The sequence below is a fragment of the Triturus cristatus genome, chromosome 1_2 (genome assembly GCF_964204655.1).
Source record: "Triturus cristatus chromosome 1_2, aTriCri1.1, whole genome shotgun sequence".
NCBI lineage: Eukaryota > Metazoa > Chordata > Amphibia > Caudata > Salamandridae > Triturus > Triturus cristatus.
The window spans coordinates 269,670,844-269,686,028 of NC_140580.1; the positions used below are offsets into that span (position 1 = coordinate 269,670,844).

The 15,185-nt window shown below is 53.5% G+C and overlaps 1 long non-coding RNA gene across 1 annotated transcript in view; it reads right to left on the minus strand.

The window, feature by feature from the left end:
* The window catches only part of LOC146867148 (uncharacterized), a 69,541-nt gene that overhangs the window by 19,823 nt on the left and 34,533 nt on the right, over window positions 1-15,185 (minus strand). The window contains exon 3 of the long non-coding RNA XR_014961087.1: window positions 443-600. This is a non-coding gene — a long non-coding RNA (uncharacterized LOC146867148). The remainder of the gene's footprint in view (window positions 1-442; window positions 601-15,185) is intronic.

Consider the following 15,185-nt stretch of genomic DNA (forward strand, 5'->3'; position numbering starts at 1 on the left):
TGGACAGAGGGTACCAGTGGTCTGTGTCTCCCCACCCGGGCTCAGACCAGCACCCCTAGCAATGGAAGAAGGAAAAAGAGGCCATGCAAGTCATTGATCGATACCCCTTCTGAGTCAAGATGGCGCGGGTGCTCGCGAGGTCCTCCGTGAGTGATGCCAGTACCACCTGTCTTTCTTTAGCCATAGTGTCTGGGTCAGGGTATAGGCCCGGGGTCGAGGGTCTGTTTGTAGTTCAGCCATGCCCGCTCTGACTGTTCTGATGCGTCTTGAATTGTTGTGTGTCATCTGTTAAGGTGGACTCGACCCCTAACAATTTACCAGCGGCTGCAACTGAGCGTATTTGCAGAAGCTCCCACTGGAATTGAAAAATCAGTCTGAACAGGTGGCCCCAAGAATAGGATATACCAGAGGCCCAGAGGTGAGCAATAATGTAACCACTTACCCACTGCGTGGGCTTGAAGATCCAGATTCTGCTCAAGAAGACGGATTATCTCTTAGAAGCATTCGATTTCCTCATCTCTGCCAGTCTCATGGGCCTCCAGGGTTTTGATCCGATCTCAGTTCACTCGAAAGCTCCCTCTTCATTGTCTGGAGATATTCCTGTAAGGACGAGAACTGTGACTCAATTCAATATGTCTTTATTTCGATTAAAAATCATAAAAGACGTTTTACATTTAAAACATAATTGTCTGATTCATTTTTGTAGGTGATTACAAGTTTGTACATTAAAATAACGGTCAAAAAGAAAGTAGACCCACAATGAAAAAGTGCCTTGATATATAATAAATAATTAAAACTAATGAAACCTCTGACAATTGTGTCGCAAAGATCAGTAATCTCGGCTTATACGTATAAATAACCAGGTGGGTACATTTAAAAACAAGTTATGATAGCCTCATCTTCTTTGCTCGTATGGCCCACATCCAACTTAGAAATTTGGCAACTGCAATCACTATGGGTTCATCAATATCTGTTTTTTAAAATCCTGAATGCGTCGTTTCCAGAACTAATACCCAAAGTCAAGCAAATTGGTTTGAGCCATTTGTGCCTAGGAATTTTATACACAGGGCAAATAAATAAAATGTGTACTAAGGACTCGTTCTGAGTTGGACAAAAAGGGGCATTTGCTATGGTTCAGGGCATGCCATTTGCTAACAAACAAATTAATTGGGAGTGAACCCACTCTAAATTGATGGTAAAGTTTCCTATCATTAAAAACAGTAATAAAGTCCCGGTAACCTTCATACTCTGTTTCATGTTTATGCTCTAGAAACTCCTTTGTTAGTGACGGCCTTGTTAAAGAGGAAAAACGCTTCATTTTGACCATGTTCCAGTACACCGCCTTAAATTCCTTCTTTGAAGGAAAAACATTGTCAACGGGATTTTCCCACAGTCTACTCATCCCCATCTCGCTCAATATTTCTTTTGCCCGTCTCAGCCATGGAATTTTACACATACGATCTGCCTCCCTGACTTCAAGAAGAGCCTGGGCGTACAGGGACAATTCTGGTGTGACCGAAAGCCTTCTCCAATAAGCCACTGGTCTAAATCGCGCCGTGTCCTCAATAAAATAGCAACCCAGATCTAAAAAGAGGGGCAATAATGGTGTTGATTGGGGAAGACCAGTTATGGCCCTCAGGAATTTGTTTTGGGCTATAGCTAAAGGGGCTAAGTTGTCAAATCCCATAATTCTACCCCATATAAGACCGAGGCGCTAATTTTAGAGTTGTATATTTTTAGGACATGTGCAACAGGCTTGGTGTGGGAAAGACGCTGTTCCTTCAACAGGGCACCGGACAATTGGGCGTGTTTAAGGACCAATTGGTCAATGTGGGGCTTCCAATTAATTTTTCTACCTAAAGTAATCCCCAAATATGTAAAAACGTGAGTCTGCTCTAAGATGGCTTCGTTCATAGCTACTCTGTCTTTTATAACCTTATGTTTATGTAGAACCATAAATTTGGTTTTCTCCACATTAACTAGAAGGTCATGGTCCCGACACAACTCCTCAAATCTAACAATAGCCGACTGGAGTCCTTTTTGTGTCTTGGAAATTATCAAAGAATCATCCGCAAACATGAGCAAAGGAATCTTTATGCCTGCTAGGGTAGGAGAGTCAGTGGGATGATTCTGGAAATACTGCACTACCCTATTGATGTACAGGGAAAAGAGGGTTGGTGCTAAAACGCACCCCTGTCTAACCCCCTTTGCAATAGGAAACCTATTGGTAACACTCCCCTGCTGTCCCCAGCGTACCTGTGCATAGCTAGAGTCATGTAATGAAACTAAAATGGCCAGTAATTCCAATAGCATGCCCTGTTCCACGAAGGCTCTCCACATTTTAGTGCCTGGGACAAGGTCGAAAGCCGACTTGAGGTCAATAAAAGCCGCATATAAGGTGCCCCCTCCTATGATTACCACATGCCAATAAATTAAAATAAACCTAAAAACCTGGTCAATAGTGCTGGTGTGTGAATGGAACCCCGCCTGCAATGGAGATAAGATGTCAAATTCGTCTATCCAGGCCTGGATACGACTTAATACCAGCCTGGCTGTGACTTTTTGAATACAATCAATGAGGCTTATAGGCCTGTAGTTGCTTGGGTTGGAGCGGTCCCCTTTCTTAAAAATTGGGAGGATTTCTTCTCCTGACCATGTATCTGGCATGGGAGCACCACAGACGATGGCATTCGCCAGTAGCTGGATATATGTTACCCAGTTCGCTTTATCATACAAAAACAGATCAGCTGGGATACAATCCAACCCAGGCGCCCTACCTCTCGGAACTGAGTTTAACGCTGTTTCTACCTCTTTCTTTGTAAAGTGCAGAGAGGAATTAAATGGGGGCATTTTAAACTGTTTGGATCTTGTTCCGCTGTGGCGAACTGGGCCTTATAATGTGATACCCACTGCTCGGAGGCTACATGGTTAACTGGAGCTTGGCTTGGTTTGCCACTGCCCCATTTCACAAGATGCCAAAAGTTAACCATGCTTCTCCCTTTACTAGCCTTGAGCAACTCATCCCAATGTTGCTCATCCCAGTCCCTTTTAGCTTTCTGTTGGACTAACTTGTACCCAACCTGCGCCCTTTTGATGTCTCCCATATTCTTTAATCTAATTGCCCTGGCTTGGGTTCTATAAGCCTCTCTACAGGATTTCCCGTACCATGCGACCACCTTGGGGCCAGAATTTTTCTGGGGGTTTTTAACCTTTGTAATAAAAAAGCCTTTCAGCTTATTAAACAATTCATTGTGGACATGTAAGACCATTGAATTAGATTCCTATTGTGTACCACAGTTTTGAAGGGTAGCTATTGCACTTTTCACCAGCTCCCTCATCTGCTCCAAGTGCTCTTCTTTGTTAATGCATTTGGTCCATTTGACTCCCCTAGTGTCGTTACTAAGCTGCACTTCTACAAAGGCGCTATCTGGTGCCGGACAATCCGTGACAGAAAAACCCTTAAACTGCATGGATAGTACTAGGGGGTTATGATCGCTTTCGGTCCGCTCCTGAACTACCATGTCCTTTTGAGAAAGATAAAGTCTGTGCTACTACTTCTCAACCCATTATTGCAAGTTTGCAAGCCCTGCCTATTGGAAACGGACCTCCCGTTAACAGCCCTAACTCCCCGTTCCAAACATAGCACTTTTAGCTGCAGCGCAGCTCCGGTCCATTTTTTAATTGGCGGAAGGACCAGTGACTAAATATTCCACTGAGCGTCCTCCTCTAAGCTGAGGTTGACGTCATTGTTGTCTAATGGTTCGAAAGAACAATTGAAGTCTCCGGCGATTATCAGATTACATGCGCCTTTATACTGGTCTAAAAAAGTGTCTAAGAGAGCAACTGTACAGGAAGCTTTTCCACCTGGCGGCCCTCTCGCGTATACATGAATAATCAGCAGATCAGGGACATTAAGCATCTGTAGTTTAATAATAAAAATATTCCTACTGTCGATGCACAGTTCCTCTACCCTGTAACAATCTGACTGTCTCACCCATGTAGTGAGGACCCCCATGGGTATTCCCCTCTGGCCTCCCTGCGCTATTTGGGAACAATTTAGGAAATCCTGTCGATGCACATTATCCAAGGACCAGGTTTCCTGAAAGGCCATAATGTCATGGCCTTCAATAAACGTGGACCATTCTACTGAGGGTATTTTTGACATTAACCCTGCAATATTCCAAGATACTAGCAGTAAATTAGGTCTAAGGGAACTCAGGTTTGTGCTGTGGGGGGTAGGCTGTTTGTTAGTTACATGGACATAACCCAAGTCTCCCTCACAAGAAAGAACATTTGTCTGGAAGAGCCTGCTGTCCCTAACTTCACCCACAGTATTGTCGACCTCATTGGTAACCCTCCTCTGAGCAGGTGACTTTAATAGTTGAGCTACTACTAATTCATAAATATCTACTTCAGGATCGACCTCACAAAACTCCCTTTGACCATGTGTCTCGAGACTAATAGAACTGGGGTTGAGTCCAAGTCAATCAATATCATCCAAAGAAGAAAAGGCTTCAAATCTATTAAAAGTAGGGACCGCGTAGTTATAGGGGCCCAAATTATTAGCAGGTTCCCTCGACACTCCCCTTCCGCGGTTAACACATGTTTGATAAAAGAAACCCAGCGGAAGTATGTTCATGTCTTCCTTACTTAGGTGACCAGACCCTGCCCAATCCAATATTAACTGGACCAGCCCTGTGGACCTAAAACTTAAAACCACGCAGTCTCCACTAAGTGCCTTATAGGATTTACCGATCCAAGGTATTCTTCGTACCATCTTGAATTCTGAAAAAAGGCAGTTCCTTTCTCCAGTCCTAGTACTCAACCGGTGTAATGCCTTGTTCTTTAAGGAAGAACAATGTTCCTGGGCATTGGCTGGGAGCACTGGAACATTAGCCAGTACTATTGTATATGGAGTTGCTTCAGGTGGGAGGTGGAGGGACATATGGGTATTCGTGGCCCCACCCATACTTTGTAGGGGAGCCCGTAGACCCGATGGCCCTGCTATGTGAACCATTGTACCACTTTGTAGAGGGTTATCCAAGGAAGTGGCCGTGGAGACGGCTACCCTGGAGGGGGGGGGGGGGGGGGGGAGGACGTAATGCTAAATTAGTATGTAATCTTTCATCTAGTCTACTCTCCTGTTGGGTATCAACCATTCCTTCCTGCCGATACCCACAAGAAGGTTGGGGGGTCTTAAAAATATGCTGTTCTATTTTGGCTAGTCCCATATCTATTGCTGACAATTTTATCATCAGAGGATCAATCAGAGCTAAAAGCTTCTCATCCACCCGGTTTAGAAAATCAGCCTCAAAATTACGAGATGGCTGTTCCTCTGTAGCAATAGTGTTTGTGTGACCAGCACCCGAGTTTGTAGGTATAGATGCAGACTTCAAACCTCCCTCACTTCCTGTTGTTGCAGGCTTGTGTTTCGCCATTTTGGAAGCCTGATAGCTGGTCTTGGGTAAACCACGTGCTTTCCTCTTTTTTTGTATAGGTTCGCCGCCAAGAGCCTGTGTAGACCTTTGCCGCCTAGTGAGTACCTTGGCTGGGGAGGCGGGCGGTGTAGATGAGATGCTGTCCAGACTAGGTACTATAGATGGCCCAGATTGCGTATGCACCAGAGACGTGTGACTTGGTTGGGAGGTACAGTCAGCTGTTGCATAGTGCTCAGGTACAGAGGTTAGTGCCATTCCTGTGAGTGGTCGTTAGGGTTCTAACGAGAGTCTGCGTTCTGTGAGTTGAATCTTGTGCATTAACGCAGATTCAGCCCGAGAAAGAAACGTGTCCAAAGTTCCCACTACTCCTGACCCCCCGCCCCCCTTGCGCTTGTTCTTACTCATTACCCCCTGGCTTAAAACGAGAGAACGAGCACAGATAGAAGTTACACAAACAACTAATCGGCTTACACGATATGAGCAGTGACAGTGGGGTGACCCAGCCCAGTCTCTGGCGGGCTCAGACGGGCCCGCCCGGCACATCCCGCGCACGTCTCGCGCTGCGGGGGTAGAGGCAGCTCTTTATGCGCGGTGACCATGCCTCCCCACCTCACTTGCAGCAGCTGTGAAGATGCTGATGCACCCTGGGGGCTGAAGTCCTCACCCAGGATGTTGGTGCCACAATGCAGCAGCGTCCGACCTCCGCCGAGCAACAGGAATGCAAGGGGGCTCCCAGCAGGATTGACACGGAATTAGGCAGCAGGTATGTCAAGTGAAGAAAACTCCACGCCGCGGGGGTAGGGGCAGCGCTTTATGCGCTGTGACCACGCCTCCCCGCTTCACTTGCGGCAGCTGTGAAGATGCTGATGCACCCGGGGGGCTGAAGTCCTCACCCAGGGTATTGGTGCGACAATGCAGCAGCGTCCAACCTCTGCCGAGCAACAGGAATGCAAGGGGGCTTCCAGCAGGATTGACACGGAATTAGGCAGCAGGTATGTCAAGTGAAGAAAACTCCACGCCGCGGGGGTAGAGGCAGCGCTTTATGCGCTGTGACCACGCCTCCCCGCTTCACTTGCGGCAGCTGTGAAGATGCTGATGCACCCTGGGGGCTGAAGTCCTCACCCAGGGTATGCCGCTGCCCGCGTCCCACGCAGTGGGACATCAGCAGGGCAGCCTTCTAGTGGCCGCCCGTCGCAGCCTTCCCCCCCCCTGTTCCGCCTCGCTAGTGAGGCCGCGCCCAGGGGGGGAGCTCCCAATGAGTGTGCCTTGAGGAGGCGGGCCGATAAGGGGGGGGGGGGGGGGCGAGCCTAGACCCCCCTACTTAGGCGTCTCTCTGTCCCAGTTCCTCCTCTGCTTCCTGCGCGCCGCTCCTACCTGGCCACGCGTATTGCCTGCCGTCTGCACCACGCTACTACGATCGGGGGCCCCCCTCAGCGTCGTCGTGCTCTTCGGGATACCAACTACTTTCGGTGAGTCTTGCTAACCTCTCCCACCCCGGCCCTGTCCCTGGGCATGACCAGGTGGACGGGGCCCTGTGGCCCGGATGGCCATGGGTGTGGGGGGCGCAAGCAGTGCCCCGCGTCCCTGCGGGGCGATGCGGGCGGTGCTGGGGGGGCATCTTCGTGGTGCGACTGCGGTGTGGCAGGCTATGGGGGAGGTCCAGTATCGGATCGGGCGGCAGGTTGCGAGTGTGTCGTATCGGCCACGTGCGTTTCCCGTGCCGTTGTCCGGGTGTTTGGAACCACCCCCCATCCCGCGCGGCCATCTTGCCTTGGGTTCCACGGTATCAAGGCTCTCGCGGAAAAGGGTTTTTCGCCGACGCTCAATATTTAGCGCTGGTCACTCGGGCGGGTTCCTAATTATCGCATCGCGTTAGAATGTTGTATCTGGGCCTGGAAAGGAGATGGGTGACACGGCGCGAGTCGGGACACTGCCGGGCCGCAGGAGGCCTTGAGGGAAGAGTGGGGGCTCCTCCGCCACAGGGCGGGCCGCGGGGGGGTTGTGTTTTTATCTGTTTGGACGTCGCGTACACATCCTGTGATTCTGGGCAAATAACTTAATCCCCCCGTACCTGAATGTGTAATGTAAATACGGTGATCGTGTAAAGCGCTCCAATACCTGCGGGTCGAGTTCACGCTATATATAAATACGCAACAAAATAAGAATGCTCTCTTTTCCTGCTAAATCTACACGCGCCATCAAGCGATGTGGCGCGTTAACTGACCTGCTGGTCACGGGTTCGGATCCCGGCTAACCGAATCTTTACAGACCAGCGCAGGTGACGCTCTATCTCTTCGGCAAGCAGTGGGAATCGATATGCGATGCGCGGGTAGCCGTACAGTCTCGTGGCCTCCGCGCGGACAGAGCAGCAATTAGCGCTCCCGGTCTCTTTGCTCGCCCAGACCGACCTGCATCCCAACTGTTGGTGCCTTCTCAGACCGTGTATGGTACCCTGTGGGGTAATCGTAATCGTTATCGGTTTCGCCAGCTCCGAACCCCCCCCCCCCCACCCACGCCGCAAACTTCGAGCGCGTGCAGGCAGCCCACACGGTAGAAGGGCAGCGGGGGGCGGGCTTTCACGCAGTAAACACGCGCGATCCGGACTCGGTGCTCCAGTATGTCTGATTAGTTAAAGAATGCTTGAGCCTGCAAGCGCACCAGGGCAATTTTTTTTTTAGTTTTGTCGGGCGGAATATTGCCGTGCGCCGCTCGGTGATCAATGACCATGGGCGGCAAGGGGCTGTGTTTGCATGCGCTGGTTTCTGCATCCTCTAGGCATTCTGCGCACAAGGTTTTCCTGGCTATGCCAGGGCTGGGGGCTGGGCCGCTGGGTAGGTCATTTATTTTCTCCGTTCCAGGAGTGCGGTGAACAAACTCGGTGCTTCAAATATTTGTTTCTGTCACCAGGAGCTATAGCTCAATGGTAAGTCTGGTGCCCCCGGGTTATCTAGGCTTTCGCAGGACAAGGGGGCGGGTCCCCCCCCTAGATGCTGTCGAAGTGTCATAAGATGGCAAATTTCAAACTCTTTTTTGGTGTGCCTCTCGTGGGCCACAGGTTCAAAACGCACGCCTTACAGTGTTACAACATTAATTTAAACGCGGTACCATGAGATACATCCAAGTACAAATGTTAGATTTTAAACAGGCGCGAGCGTGACGCAGCCTCATGGGTTGGACAAAGGCCAGGCTGCGCATAAGTGTGTTTGGGTTAGCGTCTATGTGGTTGATGGTGTATTTAGTCGCACTGTTTCTCCCATCGTTCTAACTCAGTTCCTTTCCCCACCTACAGATCCGCTGAGGGACAGCCCGCAAACGTAGGGGCAGGGACCGAGGGAAAGGCGCAAGGGGGACGCGCGCTAGCAGTGACCACAGAGTAGACCACCACGCAATGGAGGATATCGGGACACCGGGTCCACTGTACTCCCAGGAGACGTCGATCGAGGAGACGCAGTCGAGCGCACCGCAAGACGGGGTGTGGGCGGACTTTATGGCATTCGCCCGTGAGAAGGGCACGGCGTGGGCCCAAGGTTTCCTTGAGGCTCGCAGGCTGGAAGATTCAGGCGTGGTCGTAACTCCCCCCCCCATCCGAGGGCGTCCAAGGCCCTTCGGGGTCAGAGCCCTGGAGGTCCACCCGGGTGCGTAAGCCCACATCAAAAGACATGCCCGAGGCCCCGCCGGCCAAGAAACGACAAGCGACCGCACCACGTACCGTCCTACCGGCCGTTGCAACACCGCCGGTGCACGACTCTGCCACAGGAATCACGGACATGGCCCAAATGGGCAAAGCCATGGACCACATGCTCAGCCTCATGTCCGTCTTTCAGAGCCGCTTGGACGCTTTATCTGCACCGCCACAGGTGCCCCCAGCGGCGGTGCCCACGCCAGCCCAAGCACCCGTGCTCCAAGTTTGGGCTGGTCAGAGCGCAGCCGTGGAACAGCGTAATGGTGAGCCTGGGGGAGCCCCGGGGTTATCACTCTCAGGGAATGCTGGTCCCCCCGCAAGTATTGCAGCGGGTGCATCCACGTCTGGCGCGTTGGCCTCCCTACCACCCCCACCTGCGAATGGTACGCCCACCACCGCCGTTGCTCCTGAGCCTACGCCCACCGCGGCACCAGGGTGTGCTGTGTCAGTAGGGGAGGGCATGGGCCAGGTTCCCAGACCCCTTGTCACCCAAGCGCCATTGGCATCAGGCCGCTGCTCCCTGGCATGGTTGGTACCGCAGGCCGCTAAGGAAGGGATATGGAGGCGAGAGTACATAGACATACTAACACTACTGATGCACGGGTCGGCAGGGGTGGACACAAGAAAGATGGGGCGTAAGGAAGAGGAAAGGGTCAGATATCAGCGATGGCCTGACAAGACAATCGAGAACTGGACGTCAGCATTTAACATATTGGCGGCGGTAGTAGTGCAGAAATTTCCTGAACAGAGCGAGGCCCTAATGCAATATGCCAGCACGATCCAAGGAGAGGCGAGGCTCTCTGGGGGGTTGGGCTGGTTCTATTATGACCAGGACTTCCGGAAAAGAATGGCCATATGCCCGGACCTGGGGTGGGATCAGAAGGAGATTCAACTTTGGGTAGAACACATGTGCCGACCCACACGGGATAGGAAGGATCAGGCATATAAGGGGCAAGGGGAGTCAGACGACAGGAAAAAGGACCAGTTTCCCAGGCGCCCCTTCAAGCAGTCTTTTCGTGGGGGCAGGGGGCGGGGGCAGAGGCAGGGCTCCAAGCGCTTCAATTCAGGCACATGCCGGCTTTACAACGGGGGCAACTGCACTTGGGGAAGGTCATGCAGATTCTCACACAGCTGCAGCAAGTGCGGCGCACAACACCCTGCTACTGCTTGCCCCCCCAGCCAGGGCGCGCCACAGCCTTCCACACCCAACAGGACAGACACACAACACCAATGAGACCACAAGTGTACCACCCCCCTCGCCAGGCCCCCCCACCACTACCACCACCCCCTGCGCTCCTAGGCACACTGCACAGCGCCCCAGCCCCGTGAAGGGCCCTTCCCCCATCATCCTGGAAAATGTCATCCCGCTCATTAGGCGCTATCCATTGGTGCAGGACAGGGCCCTACTGGCGGGTGGGTTCCTTGATGGCTTTAGGATTCCCTACAAGGGACCGTTGGAGTCCAGGGACGCACGGAACCTGAAGTCAGCAAGGGATATGCCCGGGGTGGTGGACCAAAAGGTACGAAAGGAGTTGTCAGCAGGGAGGGTGGCGGGGCCGTTCAGCAGCCCTCCCCTGGACCATTTCTTGGTGTCACCGCTGGGAGTGGTACCGAAAAAACAGCAGGGTGCCTATCGCTTGATCCACCACTTATCGTACCCCGAGGGGAATTCTGTGAACCACTGGCTGGACGAGGGGATTTGTTCTGTGGCATACTGCTCCCTGGACATGGCCATTGACATGGTCCGGAGAGTAGGGAAGGGGGCGTGGCTGGCGAAGGCGGACATTGAGTCCGCATTCCGCCTGCTGCCGGTGCATCCAGCTAGCCAGCATCTGCTAGGTTTCAAGTGGGCGGGGCAGTTCTTCTATGATTGCTGCATGCCAATGGGTTGCGCAGTCTCCTGCGCCTACTTCGAAGCCTTCAGCTCGTTCCTTCAGTGGGCCTTGGGGGACCTTCACGGGATCACGCAGGTGACCCACTACCTGGATGACTTCTTGTTCTTTGGCCCGGCTGGGACAGACGAGTGTGCGGTAGGGCTGAGTCGCTTTGAGGAGCTGGCAGAGTTTCTAGGAGTTCCCCTTGCCCCAGGTAAGACCGAGGGGCCGGCACAGGTCTTGACCTTCTTAGGTGTGGAGCTAGACACGGTGAAAGGCGAATCGAGGCTTCCCGCTGAGAAGGTTCAGGGCTTGTTGCAGGACATCCAGGCGCTGCTGGGCAAGGACAAAGCGACCCTAGGGGCTGTCCAGAGCCTGGTGGGCAAGTTGAATTTTGCAGCCAGGGTGATTCCAGCGGGCAGGGTATTCTCAAGGAGGCTGGCAGGGGCCACGGCAAATGTAATACAGAAGCACCATTTTGTACAATTGACCGCCGGCCTGAAGGCGGATCTAGCAATGTGGGCAGAATTCCTCATTGGTTTCAATGGGACTGTGATTTGGAGGGCCCCGTGGATAGCCAGCCAGGAGCTTTGCTTGTTCTCTGATGCGTCTGGTAGGGAAGGTTTTGGCGTGATCCTGGGCGAAGAGTGGTGCGCTATGAGGTGGCCTAATGCATGGCGTAAAAAGAAGGTGACAAAGAACATTGCAGTGTTGGAACTCTTTCCTATTCTTGTAGCGCTGCACCTATGGCGGGCCACCCTAAGCAACATGAAGGTAGTCTTCTGGTCAGACAATATGGCGGTGGTGCACGCCATCAACGGCCTTACTGCCTCGTGCCCGCTAGTCCTAAGCCTGCTGAGGGAGTTAGTGAAAGAGGGTCTGCGCAGCAACATTGAGTTTAGGGCGCGGCACATCGCGGGTGTACGGAATGGGGCAGCTGACGCTCTCTCGCTTTCAGTGGCTCCGGTTTCGAGAGGCCTGGCCGCGGGCAAGGGCGGAGATGACACCATTCCCAGACCACCTTTGGCGCCTGCTTCAGTGGGGGAAAGACTGAGGAGGATGGGGGAGAGGTCCCTGGCGCCGGCGACGCGGAGGAAGTACGGCTCCCAGTTAGCGACGTTCAGAGCAGTAGTGGAGGCGCAGGGTGGTCTAGCCTTGGGGAGCGAGGATCAGGTAGAGACCTTTGTGGTGTGGGCCAAGGAGAACGGCAAATCCCACTCATGGACATGTGGTCATCTGGCAGCCGTGCGCCATGACGCCAAGCTAGATGGGGGTGTCGACCCAACGGGGTCTTCCAAGATTAGGGGGCCCTGAAGGGCTGGGCCAGGGAGGAGGTTAGACAACCGGACACCAGGGCACCCATTGAATTCATGGACCTACAGCTCATCCTGGACACTGTACCCCTGATTACTTTCTCCCCGTTCGAAGCAAGGCTCTTTTCAATGGCATTCTGCCTGGCATTTTTTGGCGCCTTTAGGGTTAGCGAGCTGGTGGCGAAATCGAAGGTTGACCTGTCGGGCACAGCGCTGGGTATCGCAGATGTGACCCTTAATGTATCCCTGGAGCTCCGCATTCGCAAATCCAAGACAGACCAGGCGGGGAGGGGGAAGACAGTTGTTCTACAAGCCTTGGGGGACAACAGGTACTGCCCGGTCCACACAGTCAGGGAATACCTGGCCTTACGCCCAGCGGCCCCGGGCCCCGGGCCCCTTCCTGATTCATGCGGATGGGTCCCCCCTCACCAGGTTTCAGTTTGACCGCATTCTGGGGGCCACCCTTGACAAGGGGGGCTTATCAGGGAGTGGGCGCAGATTCTCCTCGCACTCCTTCCGAATTGGCGCTGCCACTTCAGCGGCCATGGCCGGCCTGGGCCCAGAGGGTGTGAAGGGGGTGGGGTGCTGGGAGTCCGATTGTTTTAAGAGATATGTTCGACCTTGATGCTGCATGTGCAGTTCTGAGTTTTCCCATTCTAGTTTTCCTTTTCGGATGAACATATCTAAGTGTCTTTAAACTGTGTTTTACAACGGGTATCCCCCCCGCGTAATTTGGTGTGCAAATAAAGATACAACTACCTAAACGCTGCTTCATCGTTTCATTGACAGGTCACCAGGTTTGGTTGATGGGACACTCCTACATCACGAGGTTGGAACGCTGGGCAGCACACAGGAACTGGTCGCAGAGTTTTGTTAACACGCAGTTCGTGTGGTTGGGCTCCCCGGGGATGAAATGGAGTGAAGCACGGGGCTCAATTGAGCAGCATTTGGCTGCTGGGGGGGTACAGCCCTCGATCATCATCTTACACCTTGGGGGAAATGACCTTGTTTCCAGGGGAAGGAGGGCCCTGCTCATGTCTATGCAAACTGACCTGCCAGCCATTAGCCAGGTTGGGGGATCATGCGAAGTGTGGTGGTCGGAGATTGTCCCCCGCAGGATTTGGAGGGGGGCCAGGTCCCCGGCAGCAGTAGAGCGGTCACGCAGAAGGGTCAATAGGTCCATGCAAAAATTCATCGAGCGCAGGGGCATGGGCTTCCTCAGACATGCATTGATCCAAGAGAAGGTGGAGGGGTACTACGAGACGGATGGGGTCCACCTGTCCAGGGTAGGGATGGACATGTTCCTGCTGGACGTGCAAGAGGCGCTAGCAAGGGCAGGGCATCAGTAGCAGCTATGGAGGGAGGGGGGCTCTGGCAGCGACGGTAGCCTCCCCAGAGCTGTGGCGGAGTTACAGGGCGATCTGAAGGCAGAAGGGTACAGTAAGGGTACCTCTGCGACTGGCGGTACAGTAAGGGTACCCCTGTCCGGCACAGTAAGGGTGCCCGAGCCAAGGTCCAGGAGCCGAAGGGGGTTCTGGGAAGACCGCGACGGCGCCCCGTTAGTCCTTCGGGCGGTTGGGGGGCCTGACCAACCGGGGGTGTGCCACAACACGCTCCGCCCCTGTCAAAAGGGGCGGGAGTAGGAGACAGATCACGTGACCCAGTGGATGATCTGAAAATAATATGTGCCGCACTGCCGGGCATCGACCCACCGTGCGTGCTGGCTCACCAGGCGGGCGGAGCAGCGAGGGGCTGCTTGCCCTGGATCGCCCGTAAGATAACCCATTTATCGTCATACTTATGTTGTATGAAATAAACCTGCAGCAGTTCTTCACCCACAATGAAAGTGTCAGTGTAATCCTTGGGTGACGTCTGTGCATGCGTGTTGAGTGGAGCGGATGACGGTGTGGTCACTATTGGTGCGACAATGCAGCAGCGTCCAATCTCCGCTGAGCAACAGGAATGCAAGGGGGCTCCCAGCAGGATTGACACGGAATTAGGCAGCAGGTATGGCCAGTGAAGAAAACTCCACGCCGCGGGGGTAGAGGCAGCACTTTATGCGCGGTGACCACACCTCCCCCGCCTCACTTGCAGCAGCTGTGAAGATGCTGATGCACCCTGGGGGCTTAAGTCCTCACCCGGGGTGTTGTTGCGACAATGCAGCAGCGTCCGACCTCCGTCGAGCAACAAGAATGCAAGGGGGCTCCCAGCAGGGTTGACACGGAATTAGGCAGCAGGTATGGACAGTGACGCAATAAAGGTGCAATTGATCGGGGCCTCTGGTCCACCCAGATCCCCGGGGTCGTCTGTGTTCTGTTGCGGGGTGAGGCTCTCTGACAAGGGAGCTTGGAGTTTTGATGAGTCTGTCTTTCACTGATCTATCCGTTCTCCCTTTTCCAGTGGTCATTGTGTCCAGCCTCCATGAGAAGTCGGGGTGTGTTACGAGGTGCACCTGTGGCCGTGGACCCGTCAGGGGATGAAGCCCGGGATGCTGGGTACGGCTGTGGCTTGCAGTTGAGAGGTGAAGCCTGCGATGCTGGATAAGGCTGTGGCATGCAGTCGAGAGGTGGGGCCCCTCACGACCGGGACCTCTAAGTCCACTAGCAGCAGTTCCAGAGCACTTTCCAGGAACGGAAGGGTGAGAGGAGGCCTGGTCTGTATGTGAGGCAGGCCTGTAAGACAATACAAAAAGGCAGAATTGCTCTCTCCAGGCCCTGCTACCGCGCAGATAGGTCCTTAAAGTGTATGCATCGGAGGGCAAACCCCTGTGCGGCATTCCAATGGGGCCCCAATGAGTCACTTACTCTCCCCGGGCTCAATGTGGTGGGGTCGGGGTGATCCTGGAGGTCCGTTCTCCACCACAGTCTAGCATGGGCTC